The following is a 12,817-nucleotide window of genomic DNA, read 5'->3' on the forward strand; positions in this document are numbered from 1 at the left end:
TTCGCGATAAATTTTCGCTATTAAATTTATGTCGACCGGGGTCGCGCGGTCATTTTTCGGTCACTGTCCCATCCCCTTTCTCTCTCTCTCACTCTCTCTCTTCATGACTTATCTACAAAAGATATTTTGAAAGAAACATAATTTTAAACCAATTTGATGTAGGCCCTACATTCAGCATTTTTTGTTTGCAGCGTTGTTTAAAATTATTAGGATGATAACCCATGCTTAGTAGAGCAAATGGATCAAAAAATTACAACCCATACATAGTCATGCACTGCTGACCAGATAGGCACGACCTCCTACCTGGACAGTCGCGGTCGGATAAACTGTGTATTAGTACCGAGCAAGTACGCGCTTAAGCAGCCAGTCCTTGTACAAGATTAGGGAGTTTCGGCTCATTAATACTTACGATCCCTCACCTACTCCATAAATCTGTTAATTTAGTGCAAAGGAGATAGCTGCGTTTTGTTCTCAATTATATAGCCAATGTTTTTTAATGTATTTATTTAATCTACTAGCACATATAAATGTTATGAGTGCTCCCTATTGACAACGATAGAAGCATTCATTTATTAAGTAGATTCATACATCAACTAATTGAGCGCCACTCGTGGTGAATTAGCGATTTAATATTCTTGAAGGACAGGGGAGGCATTTGCCTCCTTGAATTTGTCCGGAAAAATGCATGTCATTTGATTAAATACTATGAATCTTGATGAAACATTAATAATAAAAAAGCTTAATTTTTTACGTTTTGAACGAATAATTTTAGTTTTATTGCCAACAAATTTTCCTGGCAGTATGTTTAAGGACCACAATAGTAGCAAGCACGCTATTTCCTGTACAACTTATATTGAATTATTATTATGCCTCATACTCTTAAGGGTTTCAGTGTATGTATCTCAGACATAAGTGTACATACATATAACATATCTTTCTTTCTATACCCGGACGTCATTTGTTCCGCAATCGGGACATTTATCTTATTTTGCCAAAAAGACATTTTTCAGCCCACGCTCCGCGGACCAAAACGAAATTGGGTCATTACGATGATCGTGCGCCACAATAAAAAATGATATGTTGAGGGTCAAACGTGAAAAAAATATAGAATACGTCGAAAGTCACCGTGTTGCGAATTGCAAAAAAATGGAGCAATCAGACTTTTTTAGAGTAATGGTCCTGTTCCGGGATCAGGCTAATAATTCACGTGTAGGTTTTCCGGAGAGGCGTGAATTTTCGCTGCGCTTCAATAACCTTCAATTTTGTTTGAAGGGTTGCTTTGGGAAATCTGGAAAACCATAAAATATCTGATACGATCTACGAAGTGAAATTGGTCTGAAAAATTGAAAAATACATATTGAATCGTGTTTTTGTGCACATTTTTAGTTTAAGATATAAACCGTTGAGTGCAAAAATTCAATATTCGTGTCTGGAGTATCGCCAATATGCGGTTCGTGTAAAAGAATATCTGGATGCTATTAACCGAACTTGTTTTCTTCTTGAACGGTAGTAACGTAAATCGGTAAAAACAGATTTATTTTAAGAATATGGCTAAAATATACATAATTTCTATTGATAAATATCAATAAAAATGTATTGATCACATTTCGAATCAATCTTCGCCTACAATTATTCGCAAACATTTTTTCTGGCTATAATTCTTCACCACATATATTAAATAAATAGATTGTTTACTAAAATTATTACGTCTATGTCTGCATATGACTCATAACAGTTATAAAAATATTTATAAAAAATAAGATAATAAATTATTAAATAATACAATGTGTTTAAGCAGGCAATACTTATCATATAGCATAAGTACATATCACATAAAAATATAATGTTATTACTCTGATAGATTTTTAATAACAATATATAATTTTATTTCAATTTTATAGTTACCTATTCCTAAAAGCAAATTTAATAAAAATATTATATCTATGTCCCAATTTCAAAAGTACATATTAGGTTTTATTTAAAATTTTAACATACATTATTTTTATGGATAATTATGGATCCAATAGCACAATATTTGTGTAGCAATTTTTAAACATCATAAAAAACGTCTTTTGGAAAAATGCCATGTTATCCATCTGGTATATGAACAATCTGAATAAACGCAAACATCGAAAAATATTTTTTTGCTATAGTTATTGAAATCTAAAACCATTGAGTTAATTCATCGCCACAATAGTATAGTTGGTACAGTAAAATAAAAACAATTATATTTAAAAATATTATTTATTTACAATATAATAGAATTTAAATAAGCGTTAAATATTCGTATACATACATAAATATTCTATAATTTTATCAGAAAATAATTTAAACTTATGTTTATATATAATTTGCATTTATAATTGAAAAAATCGCCTTTTTATATTTATATATTTTTTATATTGTAATCTAAATAAATTAAGTATAGGATTTTTTTGGTAAAAGAAATGCAATGAAATATGGCCATACAAGTTATGCAATAATTATGATATAAGTCGTATCAAGGCCTATGGATTGCGGAAGTAAAATCTGATGAGGGTCGTCTAAGTAAATTCGGTGTAGCTCTGTTTGGTTCTAGTTGGGCTGTAATTCAGTTCGGAAACTAAGTGGTAGTTCTATGGTGAATTATTAAATTTGCGATTAATTTCAGTAGTGTTTTAGCTACATACTTTTAAGGAATTTGAATCGAGTTCAACGTATTTTCCAGTACTCGATAATTTCCCTGACTTTTTGTTTTTGTCTATTATAATATTTATCTTATAATGTGTATAAAGTTACATTTAGCGACGTCGTTTTTCATTAAAATGTGCAATTTAAGGGTGCTTTATCAGTTTTGTGGAGATATTTGATACTAACCCTTGTTTTTTTGCCTATGTATCCAACGGTTCGCAAATGGATATGCATAATTATTTGTTTGTAACGCTGACAAAAAAATCTGTCGGACACAAATATATTAATTTTATGCCACTTTTTACTAATTTCAATGCAAAGAAAACCGAGTGGTCTTTACAAATAGTAAAAATTATACATTAATAAAATAATATTACTGTAATTTATTTTTTCAAGAATCAGATTTAACTGATAGCTGTATTTTCTGGATTAGCTGGATTGGCATTTAATTTGTTTTTATCACTGTGTAGAGCAAAAATCTGATTTTATACAAAAAAATAAAATAAAATCTTATCATATTTTCTCTAGCCTTTTTGCTAGGAACGTTGTTATACACTTCATTGCATTCTAGGCATAGTGTCTACTCAATAGAGCATTTTTTGAAGTTGCTGGGAGGCGGTGTCGACAATCGTCAATGATCGGCTGCAAGCGAATGCCCTAAAAATTCGCGATCGCGTCCCTTATTCTTCTCCATCGCAGCAAGACGTGAGCGCTCGAAAACGCTCCTCTTGCACAATCTATCCAGCTTCTCGACAAGCTTGGAAAAAATAATTTTAGATGGTTCTCATATATCTTATGTGTACAATTGTTGTAACGCATTGAAAAAGCGTATCAAGTCATGATGGTCAGATTTTTATTTAAAAAAATAAAAAAATATTCAACTGTTTAAAGACAGTTCGATGAAAAGTAGATAGATTTCTGTAAAACTTAATAATTATTCTATTTGTCACGTTTTAGCCCTATAAAATAATAATTTGAAGCCAATGTTATTCATTTTAAATGATAAATTATTTTATCTTATATTCTAATTTGCAATCTATATTTTTTTATGAAAATATCTGCTTTGGAGCAGAAACAAATATTTTCAAAAAGTGAATTTATCTGCTAAATCCACATGTTTAAAACGATCTATTTGTACCACATAGTCAAGTAGTAAGCACTCATTAAAAATACGCATTTAACGTGAGCGTTAAAAGCGCAATAAATTAAAACGCTATTAGTCTTTACGACTCGCCGAAATGTGCATTTTTTATGCAACAATTTTTATAATAAATTAGACGAAAATAAACAAATCTTATTTTGCCAAGAAGGAATTAAAAAACTGCTTCTCTCTTCACGTAGATTTCGGTCAAAAATCTAGAGTTCAATAAGGCTACAGTGCATCACGTATATATATTCAAGTAATTACACAACTTGTACGTGATAGTAAAATTGGTACACATATAAATAACTTTTCCTTCGATAAAAATTAATGCCCAACCGCTATATTAGGACACATCTAGTAATAAATCATTTTCATTCTACAATAATATCGCAAGTTCTTCTCGTAATTCAAACAGTCGAACAAGCACTGCTTAATGCGAAAACCAACTTATTTCAATATGAAATAGCAAAGATGATTTTTACTGTTTTAACTAAAATATCCTACTTTTAACAGCTTTACTGCCCTTTTTCAAATATCTCATCACCCCAAACGTTTTCTATACATTTTTCCTGTTGTGTGATTTATATTTTTACAGAGTATTAGTAACATTAATGTGTTTTATTTGAGGTATTTTTCGTTATGTTGACACATGTGACTCATGTTATTCTGCTAGTACTATATGGTAGCTTATTAAACATCGTTGAAACCTCAAATAATTATTTAGTTAAACCCTAAGATTCCGTGGAACTCTAAATTAATAATTATTGATCTGTTACTACACAGCTTAGTCTGAATATACATATGTACATATATACGAATCCTTACTAACACATTAATCCGTACTTATGCGAAAAAAGCGATTTCGGCTGCGGCTCCCATTTCGCCCACGGCCAGAGATTATTGGTCATTATTTCTCCCTCCTGGTCAAATCCTGCCTCAAACGAACACATACGGCGCAATTTCCCAAACCAAAGCAAATAACGCTAAATATCCCTTTTTGTATGTGTGTCAAAAGCAGAAAAGGGAACGACGCCCTTTATCCTTGAAACGTCATGACGATTGATGTCGCGAATAATTACTGAGTTGCAGTTTAATTGCTGCGTTGATTAACTGTGGTGCTCGTGTAGAACATTTTTCATTTTGTTTTTCAATTAAAACGATATGAAAGAGATCATTCCGTTGCACACGAACGTAAACGTGATGCTAATCTTTGTTATGCTATAATACTCTTTTTGCAGACACAAATTAAGCGTTTACGTAAGTTAAAAAATCAGCAATTTGTTGGGTTGCAACAATAACGTGACTCATTTGTCAACGTTTACTTTTTTATGCAAATTGTAACATCAGCTCGCTGAGATAATATAATTTACTTTTTTTAACAATGCTCACATTGTCATTAATTTGTATTGTGGCAGGTTTCTTGACCTTCATCAAATGTTTCTATATAAGTGCAGTCAGTGCTCATGCACTCGAATAAGTGCATCTAATATTAACGTATGCTAATTAGTTATATTATATATAATATTAAAAAAAGGCATTACTATAGTATCCATCTATCTGAGAATCGTTGATTTAAGTGATCAAAATTTTGCCACCGTATTTTTTATTTTTTTTAAATATTTTTTAGAAAATTGCACACCATTTAGTGTAAATTTTTTGTGTGAATAAAGCATTTTTCAGTACTACATTACATTATAATAGATGTATGGATTTTATTTAATTTTTGACAAGCTCATATATCTTTTTACGAAAAAAAGACGTTTTAAGTATGAAGCTCAGATCACGTTTTATGTTTTTACTATAATGATTTATTTCTCAAAATTTACGATCGATTTTAGATCTTAAAAGACATACATGTAAATTAAACTAATAGTACTATAAATATTTTTATACTTTTAATTGAAAATTATAAAAATATAATTAACAATTTATGTCATATTGTACAAGACAAATAGCGTTAATAACAACTGATAGTTAAAGCAGTATTTAGCTTAAGATTTTGATTGTTTTCATACAAAATTCTACATACTCACAATCACTTAATTTAATTCAAGTTCTCCTGAAGAATTGTTAATAGAAAAAATGCTGAACAAATTAATATATTATATACTACAACATATTATCACTTATTTGAGAATGATTTTATTGTTTTTGAAATATTATATAGCCAATTGATTGTCAGCTTTCGTTGTAAAAATATTTATAAAAATTATAATGCCAAATTTTTCACAATTTATCTTGAACAAATAATCAATTATCAAAAATATATAGGTTATAACCTAATATTAAAAACAAATTTCGTAATAAATGGAATAAATCGGGTTAAGGGTAAAATATGCTTTAGTGAAGATGTGCTACGAATGTGCTCACGTGATAAACGTAAAATTTCGTGGATATTACAAATAAATATTTGCGAAACATTTTACAATGATCCAATAAAAGCGCATTAAATGGACTGTTTTGGATTGAGAAAGAGTTACGCTCTTTGAGAGTAAAATAAATTTATAGACGAAAGATACAGCAAAAAGGTTATCCAGGAATCTGTGCTATTGAGCTATTGTGAAGTGACATTGGGTTGCTTCTTATATTCCGGAATGAAAGGTATTCACTTAATATAATAAACAGTAAAGGCGATGGATTATAATAACTGTCCTGGAATTTTTCTTCAACCTTTCAATAGAAAGGCACTGTTACTTCGTGGGTGTTTTTGCACCCTATTATTAGGCGAAAATAGTCAGTGATAGATTTGCTCAATGCACTAAAGATAATATTATTTAAATATATGGAATAATATAGGAAAAATCTTGGTATAGTTCTCATATGACAAATATTTGTCCACGAATTATATATAAATTTTATATTCATGTTTAAAACAAACGATTATGATAGTGTTCCATAAAGTTTAGAATATAATTGATCTATTAGTGCAAAATTATGCTTACCTACAATTATATAAAAAATATAAATATTACAAATGTTTAATTATATCGTAATTTAACTCATGACCTACACAATATATTTTATATAGATACGATTTATATTACATAATTTAATATAAATCTGTTATCTGTGAAAAGTCTACATCACTATATATATTTCTATACTTTTTACAAAATAATAATAACCCTTAAACATAAAAATTAAGACTATAATAATTATTATATGAAATTAATATAATAGTTTCAACATATAATTGATATAATAAATTTTCTGGTGAATGATCTTCGATTCGATTGGAAGCTGTGTATAATATAAAATATAGATAGATAGATATACACAGTCGTTCTACTTTCGCTCGCACTTGCCTTCCAATATTTCAAAAGTCACCTGCCCGCTACTTGACATACTTGAACGCACGCTTACCTGTTTAATACCATTTTGATTTTAGATTGTCATTTAGACAATGTTATTGTTAGTGATGTGTTTAAATACACAGATTTAGTGTAATTTTTTTTACCCATTTTAAAACATATTATTCCCTAGTAAACTAGTATGAAATTCATACCTTATGAATATTTGTAACCATCGGGAGTTGTTGTCAAGATAAATACAATGGCACTACTGGAGTTATCTTCAGACAAATATTTTGGCGCCAGTCAGTCTCGGCTATTCGTAGTACCGTTTCGTTTGTGGCTAAACAGGTTTGACTGCAAAATGAACACCGTCACTAGACGCTAACGCCTGATTTAACCCTCTGAGTGCCGTTCTAATCACGTATTTTTAATATAAAGTGCCAGATGACAAGAACATGTTTGCGAGGTGAGTCCAATTATATTTTTTAATTAAAAAGTTTGTTTTAGTCTCGAGAGGTTCATTGAAGTTTTCATGAAATATTCAGCGAGGGTGAACGCCATCGCAATGTTTTTGTTAAGGTTGTGCATAAGGTCAAAGTTGCAGTTTTCTTTTTGTTTATTCAAGTTAAATTTTAATCAAGTACGACTGGATGAGATTTGAAATGCGATCTGGACAAGTTTAAAATAATATAAGATGCATAATCCAACGCATTAAGTACCGTAACAACTCGTTTCAACCTTTTACGGTAAATTTCAGTTTGAAAATTTATTTGACAAACAAATATTGGTATTCAAGAATAAACTGTAATATATTACCAATATATTTTGAGATTGCCAAAACTTCAGTGGTCTTATCAGTGAATTTATTATTCTAATATCAAAGATGAGTAACTTTAACTATCTTATTGTGTTCTTAATAGTAATAATATGTAATAAAAAATATAATCACTAACTATAAAACTATTTGTTGAAGTTTATCAGTATTTTTATTATCCATACATATTCCTTTCCCAAAAAAGGAATTTTATGATTTATTATATGAATATTTTGAACCGTCTCAAAATCATTTTTTTTATGTATAAAATAGAGTGACATCATTAAAAAAAATAGGCGGATCAGTTGAACCAATAACTATCGTCCGCGTTATAAGTAGTAAATCATAAAAAAATTCGCTGCGCGGTATAATGTTTATATAAACAAGCAGTTTATCTTGAGCAATAAATATATAATTTCTTTATTGCGCAACGTATTCATCATATTTTCTTTAAAAAAGGTAAAAATGTTACTTAACCTAATCTATTTTTTAATAAGAATGAAGTGTACATGTTGTACTTAGTCGCTTCGATAGTAGATGTTCGATTGCTTCAATAAATCCTTCTTGAAGTCATCAGTACTTCCCCTCGAGCATTTTTCCTAAAGGTTAAACTCAAATAGGGGGTGAGGCATCCGTGAAGAAAAGTAGTAGTTCGAACGTCGAGGCATAGTGGAGTCAAGTGTCTCGATTCTGGCCTATTTCTCGACGGCTGCTGGATCCACGGGCACCGCTCGCGAGACTTCAGACGCACGTGGTCGTGCCTCTTTACCGATGTTATAAACAAAATACATATTCAAAATACGATAAAAAATTGCAAGGGAAACGTCTATAATATGATTACTTTCAAGTGTCATATGATTAATTTTAAAAATAAAATAGAAATGCCTTATATATAATTGATAAGTTTATCAGCTGCAATTTTTATGAGAAAAATTATAATACCGAGATTAATTTTTATGCGCAGCAAAAAGTATCAAGAAATTCTGTATTTGCCTTGTAAGATGCTTATTTTGACGTTTTAGTTCCATGCCTAATCTTATGAAGTATTTTTTTATTACAAATCTGACCATCATAACTTGACAGATTTGATAAACAATATTTGTATGATTAAACAATTAAAAACATGTTATGATGCACACCTAAAATTGATGAGCGCCACTATCCCACATATTTTTTCTAGCTCCTCGTAGCTATCGATGAAAACATCCTTGCAGGCTCGTAGAACAGCTGTATTAGAGGAGCGTTCTCAAGCGCTGATGTTCTGACCGCAATGGATAAGAATAAGGGATGCGATTGCGACTCTCTGGTGCACTCTAAAGCTCGCAGCCACTATAAATATATATATACAGTGTTTGGTGCTAACCACATAAAAAAACTACTGTTGCTATGAATACAATTTTGCCCGGGTCTTTTGGATCTCACCCGAATTCGTAATGCTCATATCTCTTACTATTTTTAAATACGGTTTTTGCTTATTTATTTAGATTTAATAGCTCATATGTTACTTTTTGTACATTTAGAAACATTTACGTTTATATTTACAAGCTTTTTTACAGAATTTTCTTTATATATATTTATAGTGAGTTTATTTTAATTATAAACAGCTTATTACAAAATGCCAGCTATTCGGGAAAAAAACACATTAAAAACACGAAGAAATGTAATGAGGTCAAAAATGTTATATGATCAATTTTGAAATATTTTTTCAATGTGTTATAGCGTGTTTTTTTCTGGCACGAAAAATGGCGTATTTTAATCAAAAGTTTGTAAAACTCTGGTAAATTTATATAGTTTATCAATTTATTCTAGTTTTATACGATACTCTGTTATAATCATAATAAAAATATTTTTTAATCAAAAAAATTAGCAAATAAAAATGTCTTACTTTTACGCACAAAAATATTGAGCTATCCGATCGTTTGTAATAATATTATTTGTGTAATGGGAGAGCCATTGTAAAATCATCCCTTATCCGTCAGTGTGTAAACGATCGGTAAGGGTCGCAATGTCGACAAGATCTTTTCAAACCAAAGTTCTGTGACGCGTTTTAAAATCCAGCTATAGAAAGTCATACTAGTTGGGGCAGTAACCCACGAGCGCGCGTGACCCAAACGCGACCGGAAAATCGCGCTTTCCGCGACTTTCCGGTCGCGATCCGCTCGGGAGTGGGGGTAAAATGACTGACCGGGAGGGGACTGACTGCCCGCTGCTGACTGCGACTGCAGCTCAGTTACGGCCCGCGATTGGACGGAACGCGACCACCGCGACTGCGCGACTCGCGCGAGACATCGACGCGCGAGCGTGCTCGGTGAAATCTAGATCGACTAAACTGATCATCACAGTAACTGGGCAAGACTATCGTACGCGAATTGTGCGCCTATTTTTTTATAATACATGTTAATTTCGTGGCTTAATCGATTCTTGAATTAATGAACGATGACACATTGTTGTCAATAGTATGTAAAAAGCAGTAGAAAGTGTCATCGGTGCTGTGTTGATAAAAAGCAACGACATTGTTATTAGAATTATATGTAGGCATTTTAATATTTTAGTAAAGTGATCAATAATTCTTCGAAAGATTTCCTTATATTCATTTCGTGGTTTATTACATTGATGACACGTTGTTATTGATGACTTTAATATATGAATCAGAAAGAGTTAACATGTGTTACTTTAAAAACAACATGGATGTTATTTAAATTTTATTCGCTTGTTGCTAATTTGATGGAAGTATTTATATATTTTAACGGTTCCATTCAAAATTACAGTTATTCTTATATTATATATAAAAATATTCTTTTGTTCTAAACAAAATTTTTTTTAAAAATGTGGTTTGTTTACATCGTGTGTATCGTCATTTATTTTTATATGACAATCGTCAACCATATGAGTTAAACTAAAGTCTATAAATCGATGATACGTATTATATAATATAGCTTTCAATTACTAGATCGTGCCTGTGTTAGCTTATGTTAAAATTTGTACATATTTCAAAGGATCAAAAAAATTCATTTCTTTCGCGTACGACATATTTTCATTGACACAAAATCGCAACTATATGTTTATTAATATAATATTATAAACAAACGTGTAATTCTACTGCTGTAATCAAAGTCAAAACACATCAATTAATTGATATAATAAACATTCATATCAGCCGCGATATTAATAATACATATTTTAAAGTAGGTTAAATCTATTTTATATTTTATAAATGTAAGTTTAAGTAATAGTATCTAATAGTATTATAAAATACAACAATATTAATCTCAGGCTGCATGATCTGTTTATTTTTATAAAATACAATATTTTTACATAGCTCAAATGATTTTGATACACTTTTATTTTGGCCCCTTAAATATTGTTTTTATGTCACTATAATATTTTTATCTTAATATTCAACATTGTGAATTGTGTTAAAAACATACTCACAAAAGTATATTTTTAGATCTGCAATCGTATTATCTTTGTATAGTTGATACTAATTTAAATATAACAAAACTTCATAAAAAATATGATATGAGTTACTCATAGTCTCATTATTCATTGTTGAATTCCTTTGTATTGTAATATGATTATATAAAAAAAACAATACTACTATTTCATTCTGTAAACATTGCAAATTTGCAACGAATAATATGATAGGATGTAATATACTTTTGTTTATCGCGTCCGTCTCGTATTACTAATGTCATACAATGTTTATCAACACTTTTTAACGTGTGACAATAATCGGATTATATTTAAATTGTGCGTTTCAAAAACCACAGTTATCACAACTTCAACTTTTAACAAAGAATACTATGAGCGTAAAATTTGAACTGTCAAAATATTGAGAAACTGTCCCACTCGTCGCCGATAAGAGAGTTTCAAAAAAAATATCACGAGTCTTCAACGCAAACATATGATAACGATGGCGTGCTTGTATTTTTTAATATAAAATTATATAACATTAGGTAATACATTTATCGATTTTTTATTTATAGTCCAAGAAGTATGTTCAATGATCACATGATCTATACAGACGAGTGTTGTTTCCATAACAAATGTAAAATAGTTTTTATTTTGTGACAATGCGGGTTAAGGACGTACAAATAAATATGCACTTAAAAGTTTATCTGTAAATGTGATATATTGTGTCTTGAAATAATTCAATGAGTACTTCAATCTCTCAAAGAATTAAATCCATTATACCTGTCCACAAAAAATGTTCATTGCCATTGTACATTGTTCAATGTTTATATACATTTTGGTTCATTATTAATGAAGTACGCATCACCTTTGAGGCATTGAACTTAATGATATTCCAATGTTTACGAAATACGACAATGGTATCTTGATTTTTTTCGTCTTGAATGCATGTTTTTGTGTTGCATCGTTTCCAAAATTTATTTACATGCTGTTTGGTGCTACAACCTGTTGTGGATCTTGGAATTTTCCACCACATGACGCCATTCTTTCCTGTCCTCGACTAGCTGTTTTTGTATCCATTCTTATGTCATCCTCAATACGCTGCTTCCACCTTTTCCGAGGTCTTCCGCATGGTCTTTTGTAGGCAAACTGCTGTTCAAATATTTTTTGGGCTCTTCCTAGATTCATCACGATCGTCGCATTACTTTTTAATAAAAGTAACTCAGTGTTTATTTTTCTATCGCACAAACATGAGAGAAATTATGATGGCGTGACACGTGCTAGTCACGTGACCGTTTAACTTGACATTGGCTATTAATCGCCGCTCCGATAAGTATCATTGCGCCGGAGAAATTCGTTAACCGCATATTTGCATGCGATTAAAGGCGTTTTGCATGCCTCAACATAGTTTTTTTGCGCTCATATCGTCTCCTCTATTGCGAACAGCTGGTCGTCTGAAAGTTGACTGCTTTTTTTTTGCCTTTT

At 30.6% G+C, this 12,817-nt stretch overlaps 1 protein-coding gene across 43 annotated transcripts in view; it reads left to right on the forward strand.

Annotated features, from left to right (window-relative positions):
* mtd (TLD domain-containing protein mustard) overlaps window positions 1–12,817 on the forward strand; it is a 244,750-nt gene that overhangs the window by 141,868 nt on the left and 90,065 nt on the right. For 14 of the 43 annotated variants that reach the window (XM_088190968.1, XM_088190958.1, XM_088190965.1 and 11 more), the window contains exon 1: window positions 10,150–10,292. The exons of 14 other annotated variants lie outside the window; for them this stretch is intronic. The gene's annotated coding sequence lies outside the window, so the exon portion shown is untranslated. Of the gene's footprint in view, window positions 1–10,149; window positions 10,293–12,817 lie in introns of those variants that run through there. 15 more of the 43 variants (XM_088190959.1, XM_088190966.1, XM_088190970.1 and 12 more) reach the window with 2 other exon arrangements.

This window comes from Plectrocnemia conspersa, unplaced genomic scaffold, assembly GCF_051122295.1.
Source record: "Plectrocnemia conspersa isolate PC_06_02 unplaced genomic scaffold, ASM5112229v1 ptg000008l, whole genome shotgun sequence".
Lineage (NCBI taxonomy): Eukaryota > Metazoa > Arthropoda > Insecta > Trichoptera > Polycentropodidae > Plectrocnemia > Plectrocnemia conspersa.